The 9,161-nt window shown below is 36.6% G+C and overlaps 1 long non-coding RNA gene across 1 annotated transcript; it reads right to left on the reverse strand.

Moving 5' to 3' along the window:
- Positions 1-274: 274 nt before the first annotated feature.
- On the reverse strand, positions 275-1,415 carry LOC133031782 (uncharacterized). The gene is made up of 2 exons (XR_009684853.1): positions 1,199-1,415; positions 275-472 (listed from the first exon to the last, which is right to left on the reverse strand). It is a non-coding gene; the product is annotated as an uncharacterized LOC133031782 (long non-coding RNA).
- Between the last annotated feature and the right edge of the window lie 7,746 nt (positions 1,416-9,161).

Genomic DNA, 9,161 nt, shown 5'->3' on the forward strand with positions numbered 1-9,161 from the left:
GTCACGACCCGAGCCCTAGGCTGTGGCAGATGTGTAATATCCATAACTTGGGTGGTCAAAGGTCACACTTTGACCCTTGTAGGAAAATAAAGCTTATAAATGATCCTTTTATTTATATTACAAAATACTAATTTAAAAGAATGGATTAACTCCTATATTAATAAAAATATATTAAATAATAAAAAATCAGACCACTCATCAATATAAGAGAACAAGAATATCCCCATAAACGCTATGTAATCACCAAATAGATAGATTTAATAAGTCAATGAAATACCAAAATAATACCTAGCATCCATCATTTCTCATTTCTAACTAGTACATAGCTAATTTAAGTCATCCAGACCATCCATTGGTTCTTAAATACAAAATCAGTCTCATTAGAAGGTGAAAGAGTAAAATATGACTAAACTAATAACGACATTCCTTTCCCAACAGTACCATCCTCATCCACTAGCATCAAACTGAGTTCCTGGAATGGGAGAAAATAGGGGGGTGAGCTTATAAAGCCCAGTAGGAAAACAACTAATATCAAAGGACCCTTGGTTTAATAAAATTCCTGCATGGTTAGCTTTATAAAAATAAAATGTCTCATCAACAGTATGAATATGTACAAATAAAATAGAGAGACCACAAATAATCACAAATCAAACGTCAAATGCATATCACACCGTCCACTAGATCCCTAGCTCTCCATACCAAATCATAGAAAACGACATCCAAAACCGGGTAGTCGCATCTGATACCCACCATAAATAACGGGGCTCAGATTTAATTCACTCCTGTACAGATTCTAGGTCTTTCACCTACAGGTGAGTGCACACCTGATCTACCTATGATGACACAGACTAGGTCGTGAAACAACAATATGCATCGAACATGATCAACATGGCTCTCATCAATATAACCAAAGCAGTATAATAAGCATAACAAAAGAACATATTCCTTTTTATTTTCTAGAAAATTCGGCAAAGATAACAAATGTACCGTATTTTGAATAAACCCAAAATCATAACTCGCATAAATATTTGCACACAAAAATATAATTGGCACTCTAAGGTCTTGAACAAATTCGGTAAAATATGCAGATTAAGTTTTCAATTTTTCAAACAATTTTGTAAATCATAAAAATTGGAATATGCCTAATGTTATACAACGCATATAAAAATCAAGTCCAAAAATCAAGTTGAGTCCCTACCTCTCCCGAGTCGTTAAACTTTTTTTTTTTTTTTTCCAAAAGACGATCTTAAGCTCTCAAGTCCCGAGCTCCAATTGTTTAGTCCAAACTTACATATTACTCTCACCTATACCATCAAATGATTAAATAATTATCATCATCGCATTCTACATTCAAAACCGAGTCCAACGACATATAATATGACTATATTTAAAATTTGGGATTCCGAAACCTCACCTAAGCGTGCACATTAACAATCTAAGTGGCGTAAAAATTGGTGTACCGTAAATGTCGCCGAAAATAGGAGTAGTACATATCAAAATGACCACCTCGACGAGTAGATCACACTCATGCCAACCGTTTGTCAAAACGGTACACGAGGTCACCGGAAAGTCGCCGGAAAGGGGCGGAGCTACCAAAAATGTCACCGGAAAAAGTTGCGAACCGGGAAAAATGGTTTAGTGTAGGTTGTTCTCCTCGACGAGCTGAGTGTAGTGGTGAAAACCTCTTGTCAAACGGACGCCGGAGGTGACCGGAAAATCCGTTCAAAGTTTGAAATCCCAAACTTTGACTTGCGATCCCGAGTCAACGGCGGCGAGAGGAGCGGCGCCGCTCGGGGTGTGAGGTCGCCGCACTAGGAGGTCGGAGTAGTCCGGCGCGTGAGGTCGGGCGGTGGCCGGAGGTGGGTCGCCGGAGTGTGGTGGTTATGGAGGTTTATGGGTGTTATTTTTTTTTTTTTGGTATTTTAAAGAGAGAGAAAGAGAGAAAGATAGGTAAATATATAAACAGAGAGAGAGAGAGAAAACGAAGTCTGTATATAATTAAATTTTTTTTTTTTTTATATACATATATATATTATTTTATTATTATTTTATATATATATAAATATATTTGACTCGGTCAAACCGAGTCTTTTCAGAAGATCTCCACAAATGCCTAAATGAGGGGGAGTTAGTTTACACTATACTCTTTTTCCTTTGATCAAGTTTTCAGCAAGATTTTTAATAAGGCAGTTATTATGGACATCCAAGGGGAGTGTTATAAATATTAATAATTATGTGGATGTCCAAATCTTTTATTTATTACCATGAATTGTAATCAACATTCATCTTTTCCTTAGTTTCCCTTTTTCTTAGTTTCTTAATATCTCACTCTTGTATTTGTATAAATAGGGGTTCACCCCATTGGAATAAACAACTCAGAAATTCTCATTCACTTTCTCTTTCTCTCTTCATCTTCTTCTTCTTCTTCTTTCTTCTCATCTACTTTATATTATTTTATAACAATATATCCATTTTACTTTACTTTTTTTAGTTTTTACTTTTTTTATATTCTTTAATATATACCCACTTTTATAGATGATGTTCCCATTATATCCCATAAATTAATATAAATTATGTGCTAGAATTAAGTGGAGGGTGATGCTATATTTGGCAATCCACTCACAAAAGTGAATACATTTTAATGAAATATAATATGAGGGAATTTTTTATTAATGAATAAAAAAAGAAGTATTCTTCAACTTAGACCTTGTATTAATTAGTGTCATTTTCATTTAGGCTATTTACAAAAATATAGAAAAAAAAAATAAAAATATTGATATGTATGTCATGCAAACTTAATTGTAGCAAATGTGATATATTTTTTTTTTTTAAAAAAAAAAAACCTTAAAAATATGGAATAAATCATCTTAGATAAAAAGAAATATCATAAAAAAAAAACTTAAAAACTCATATATAAATTTTACTTCTATATAATCATAACCAGTTTCCTAATGAAAAAACTAGTTTCTTGATAAAAAAAAAATCAGTTTCTTGATGAAGGACCTTTGGTGAGTTTCGCTCTGACCGATCGTCCCCGAATGGGTAAAAAACTTAAAATTTTGTATATAAATTTTACTTCTATATAATCAAGTCCAGTTTCTTGATAAAGAAACTGTTGGAATTATTTTACCAGGATCTAGATTTACAACCATGTATGTTGTTTAATATCCTAATATGAATTTCTAAAACAATGTAAATAAACACACATAAAGTTTAATAAACCTTACATTGATTGCAGCGGAATATAATAACTCCTTCCGTTCAGATCTCTAGCCCTTGATTCCTTTCTGTAGCAAAGCATTATCAAGATCAGAACCTGGATCTCTTTCTCTCATTCTTGTTGATTGGATTCTTCATAGTCTTACATACTATGATTGAGGACCAACTTGATGTATGTGGGCACTCACTCAATCACTAATGGCTGAATATTATTTTGTAAAGAAAGACTAAGTATTTCAAATTGAAGAAGAAAGAAGAAGGAAGAGGTCTCATCTAGGTTTTTAGCTTTGGAGGCATTAGTTTGGATGAAGAGACCACAGCCTTCCTTTTATACTATCTTCAATAGGGTTAGGGTTGAATTATAAGGAATTAAAAAAGAATAAAATATTGGGCAAGAAATCAACCTTGGTCGTACAAGATAGTGGACCTCTTTCTAGTTAGATTTTTGCTACTTTATTTCAACCACTTATTCTTTTTTTCAATAATACCATATTTTCCAATTCAAACCTATAAATGTCAAAACTATTTATTTAATAATTAAAATAACTATCAAATAAAATTGTCATTTATATTATTTATTAATTAGACTCCATAAAGTCTCTTAATTAACAAATAAACCCCAAAACACTATTTCTTCACAATCAAGCCATAACATAGTGAAAAATTCATAAACTAGACATAGTCTAATTTTAGAATTAAAATTGATTAATTAAAATCAATTAACTGAGTCTTACAAGCAGTTTGTCTCAACTAGTATGGGGACCATGGGCCTATACAACCGAGCTTAAAATAAGCAGATCTAGAATTTAAAAAGTAAATTCACTAACTTATTAATTCCTCATTGCATCCACCATAGAACTTGGAATTGCACTCTCAGTTACATAGAACGCTCTATATGTTCCACTATATAGATACGCTATAAATTATCCATTGTTATAATTCCAATAATCAATGATCCTCTATAGATGATCTACATTGCATAGGGATAAAATTACCGTTACACTCTTTCAATGTATTTTATCCTTAAAACACTTGGCCACCTGTAAATGATATTTTAGTGAAATAATATAATCACTAAAATGAGATATCAATCATTTATCTCTATTCAGCCAAGCTCGAAAGAAATCATTGTTTCACTTCTAAATACTTATAGAAGCTATAGATTCCATATCTATGTTTAGCGCTCCCACTCAATTGTACTATCGTGTTCCCAAAATGTACGTATCACTCTCACCAAAAAATAGGCTTAACTAACAAATCAAAGAACACGAATAACACTCTTGAGATTGAACCTAATCATGTCAGGATTAAGATCATTTGATCTAGGATCAACTAGGTGATATTGAATTGAATAGATATTACGGTAAATTTATCATATCTAATCAAAGTTCAATATCGGTCCCTTCCAATGTATACTCCATACATTCGATACTGGTAAACTTTGCCAATGCCCTGGAAAGAACATAACACTTATCCAATGTGTAAGTATACCTATCGATGATTATCATGGCAGTCTAAATCCAGTGAACTGACAAATCAGGGAATTAAAATTTTGAACATATAATCATGATTATATTCCACTGTGCTGACAACACTATAATCATGAACAAATACATATGTTCTGGACCTAATAGAATTTATAATCATGAAATAAATCATGTGAACCATGCAACATAAAATGATTTATGATCTTTATTAATTAGTAAATCTGATTATATTGAAATGGATTTTATTCAGGGCACAAAACCCAACAAACTCCCACTTGCACTAATATAAAACAAAAAGTGCATTTCAAATAATCTCAACATCTTGATATCCAAATCAAGTGTAGTATGTAGCATACTCTCCGTAATAGGATCTGACAGGTTGTATTTAATACAACCTTTCCTCCACCATTACATTTTCTTAATCACAAAATTCTTGATATTGTGAAATTCCTCTCTATATGTCTACTCCTTTAGGGATACTGGATTCTTTACTTTTGGCAACTAATTTTGCGTTAATCAGGAAGTAACACTAGTAGTTAATAAATGTTGGAACAATGCCAAAAATGTATAGAACTTTCCTTAGACTGAATTAGTATCTTTCCTGCAACTTTAACATTCAGTCTCTCTGGTAGACTTAGAGACTTTAGATAGGTTTTTACACTTCTCCAAAATCACTACTCCACCCCCAGAGTAATCACCATCTCATCAGAAGACTTTCTAGCACTAAGGCAAGTCTAATAATCTGATTTGGTGTAGTCTAAGAGTATTAAATACACCCTTATCGACTAACATATAGTTCCTCTTCTTAATCTTAAGATTCACTTGATTGTCTTCCAATGTTCTTTTCCTGGATTAATCTGATACCTACTCATTACTCCCACTCAACAGCAAGTGTCTGGTCTAATGCATAGGAAAGCATATTGAGACCTCTCAGTGTTGATTCAAGGAATTCTTTTCTTGGCCTTTACCTTTTCTGGAATAGTTGAAACTTTCCTTAGATAAATAAAATCTATGTCTAGAAGTCGAGAAGCTTCTATAGATTGCCATTAAAAAAAATGCTTCAGCATCTTACTAAAGTAAGTTGCTTGCACTAGAGTAAGTAAATTACCAGGCATACCACAAGCCATAGGTTTAGATAATCTCAAACCTATAATACTAGGAACAGGAAGTTTTGTTAAGTCCATTGAATAGACTTATTTTCAAAAATTTCCTTTCTTGTCCTTGTAATAGAAAACTTTTGGTTGTTCCATTTGAATGGTTTTAACCATAGTTCTCTTGGCTTTGCTTCTTAGTTTCTTATTCTGACAATCCATTACTTGTTTAAACTCACAATTGATTTTAATCATAAGTGTCTCCCAAGTCATAACAGGGTGAGTTCCTTGAAACCCTCCCACTACGACAAGGTACCGTGAATTTTGTCTAAGAATACTAAATGGTATTGTCCTCTTCGGTTGTGTCAAGACAACAGAGGCAGTGGGACTGTAAAGCCCGCTTAGTTAATTTGGAAATTAGCAGTTGTTTATGTTTAATCATGGAATTATTTATAGCTATTTAAATAATTTATTATGGATATTTATGGAATTCAGATATGCATGAGTATGTTATCAGTAGCTTTTATATTTCGCATTTCCGGTGTCCGGTATTTTGGAACGCGGCGTTTGGCTCAGTAGAAATCACAACTTAGTATGTTAGTATTTTGGGGACGGGTTTTAGACATTGGGAATGTCTGGAATGGCCGGGAATTTAGAATTTCCCAAAAATACCCCTTTAGTGATTTTTATGTGATTTTAGAATGGAGGGGCAAAATGGTCTTTTTGCCCCAATGACTTTTTGTCTTTTAGTGACTTTAATTGGAAAGTAAATGTTTATTATTTAATGGCTTTTGGCTGAAATGGAATTATTAAATGGTTATGTTAATGGGTCATCTTTATTTATTTCTTTTTTCAAAAAAACACTTAGAAAGAAAATTGAAATTTTCCAAAAAACTCTCTCTCCTTCCTCTCCATTTTCGGCTGAACCTTGGGGGTGCAAAGGCTGGTTTTCTTTGGTGTTTCAAGCCCTAGTTTGCAAGCTTTAGTGATCCCTTGTTGTGGTATGTGCTTCCTAGTTCCTTTTTCTTTAATTTTCTTGAAAAAAATGATGAAATGTGATGATGCATGTTGGATTTCTATGTGATTGTTGCTGCTGTCTTTTGTTGTTGATTTATGAGGATCAAAGCATGTTAAATTGATAGGATTTAAGCTATGTTGAAAGCATGTAGGTTAGATTGTTAAGCTTTTAGTTTTTATGTGAAAAAGTATGAATTTTGGAAGGAAAATGTTGTGATTATGTTCTGTGTTGTTGCTGTTGTTCTCGTTAGTTTGCAGAGGTGATATTATGCTTAGTTATGTTGAATTAAGTTGGTTTACATGCTTGTTTAGGTGGTTTGCTCAAGCTTGAGTTTGGAACTCAAAGCTTGAGCTCCAATGGTGATTTTTGTGTATGTGGTTTCTGGGTAGGTTTGATGCTTTAGAAATGTCATTTGGGACCTATAGAACAGGTCTGGGAAGTTTGGGACCAATTGGGGTTGATTTGGTCGAGTTATGAGATTTTATGGTTGTCGCTCGCGAGGAACCGAATTCCGGTTGAGCATCCGAATTCGGATGGGGTTCGAATTTCCCACCGGAATTCGGTTGGGCAACCGTCACGCCTTGGGGATTTTTCAGAACCCTAGTTTTCCTCGTTTTTGGGTTTTTAGGGGTATTGCCATGCTTTTTATCGATAGGGAAACTTTTAGTTTCAAGTTTTAGTCCCCGGGAAGTGATTTAGCGTGTCACTTATAGCGTTGTGATTTTTATGGTTTAGGAGCCAGTAATCCGCCGTTCGCCTTCGGGCCGGTCAAGTTGACGCACACCCGAAATCTAATCCAGTAAGATTAGTATAACAAGATGCATATGTAGATTACATGTTTACCGTGCATGTAGGAAGCATGTTAGATTACATTAGATATGTATTTAGGCTTCGAACCACCCAACCCCGTCACGTCGGTACAGCCGGAGTATGACCAAGCCGGAGTATGACCGGCTCGACCGATCAGCCGACACCGGTTGGTGGTTCGCGTCTATTGACCTATCCCGTCGGTACAGTGGAGTATGACCAGCAGCCGGAGTATGACCGGCTCGACCGATCGGAGGATACCCGTCAATAGTACCGTCCCCCGAACGTTCAAAACTCGGCACCATGTTGGACATGGCGGTAGTGCTCGGCACCATGTTGGACATGGCGGTGGCGGGACTCGGCATCGTGTTGGACACGGCGGTCGGTTTTATGTATGATATTATTATGCTTTTCTTACCGAGTCCGTCGACCCGCGCTTACGTTCATGTGTAGGTAAAGGCAAGGTCAGTAGCCGATGGACCGTGACCGAGCATATGAGATTGTACATGTCGGGGCGGTTAGGCCCCGGAGCGTACGATCCTCGGGACAAGGCCGATATTTTTTGTAATCGTCGTTAGACGACTTTCATTTTGATGTAAAAGTTGAACGAGTTAAAACGTTTGTAAATATTTTTATAAATCGGGATCCCGAGACTTTTGTAAAATGGTTTATAAGTTAATGAAAAAGGAAAAATTTTAATTAATCACGTTTTTCCATAAACCTCGTTGATTAGCAACGAGCCGCACAAGACGTTTAAAAATCACGTAATACGCCTAAAATAGTTAGGGTGTTACAATTTGGTATCGTAGCCGCTGTGTTGTCTTCCGAAGATCGTCACGACATGTACAATCATCATCGCAGCTAGCTCGGTTCACGGTTCGGCAAGCCTTTATTGCTTTAGTAGTTTATTTTATTCGGTTATGAAAAAGAAAAGCCCGTTAGGAAGCATGTTAGTAGCCCGATAGTAGAATAGGCGCATGTTTCATTTCTAATTTCCAAATTAAGCGGCATTAGTAAGCTCGCCTTGAATACGACCCGATATGCCAACTCTTGGTTTCGCAGCGGTCCTAACTAGATGGACGCCGGGCGGACTACCGGGGAGTCGGGGCAACTCCGTGGGGTCGAATCGGGGAGAGGGAGCTCGGTTTCCCCCACCTCGCTAGGGGCCGAGGTAGAGGTCCCCGAGGCAGGCTCGTGGTCGGGGTGATGAGAACCCGCCACAGCTGCCCTGTGCTCCCCACCGATCGGGGAGCCCCGAATCGGGAGTTGCGGTTTGCGGAGATGCAAGCCCGGATCGAAGAACAAGACCTCGAGATTCGTAGGTTGAGACGAGCAGGTGCTCCTGCAGCCCGGCCGCAGTTCCAGTGGCACCGCCCCCGCCGCCTGTGCCGAGATGGTAGTGGCGGCCCATAGATTGGAACCTTTGTATGAGCGGTTCGGAAGCAAGCACCTCCGTATTCCCGGGAGGTCCGGATGTATCGAAAGCCGAGCGGTGGCTTACGGTGATCACCAGAATCTTCAACTTCATGGGTGTCACCT

The sequence above is a fragment of the Cannabis sativa genome, chromosome X (assembly GCF_029168945.1).
Source record: "Cannabis sativa cultivar Pink pepper isolate KNU-18-1 chromosome X, ASM2916894v1, whole genome shotgun sequence".
In the NCBI taxonomy this organism is placed as follows: domain Eukaryota; kingdom Viridiplantae; phylum Streptophyta; class Magnoliopsida; order Rosales; family Cannabaceae; genus Cannabis; species Cannabis sativa.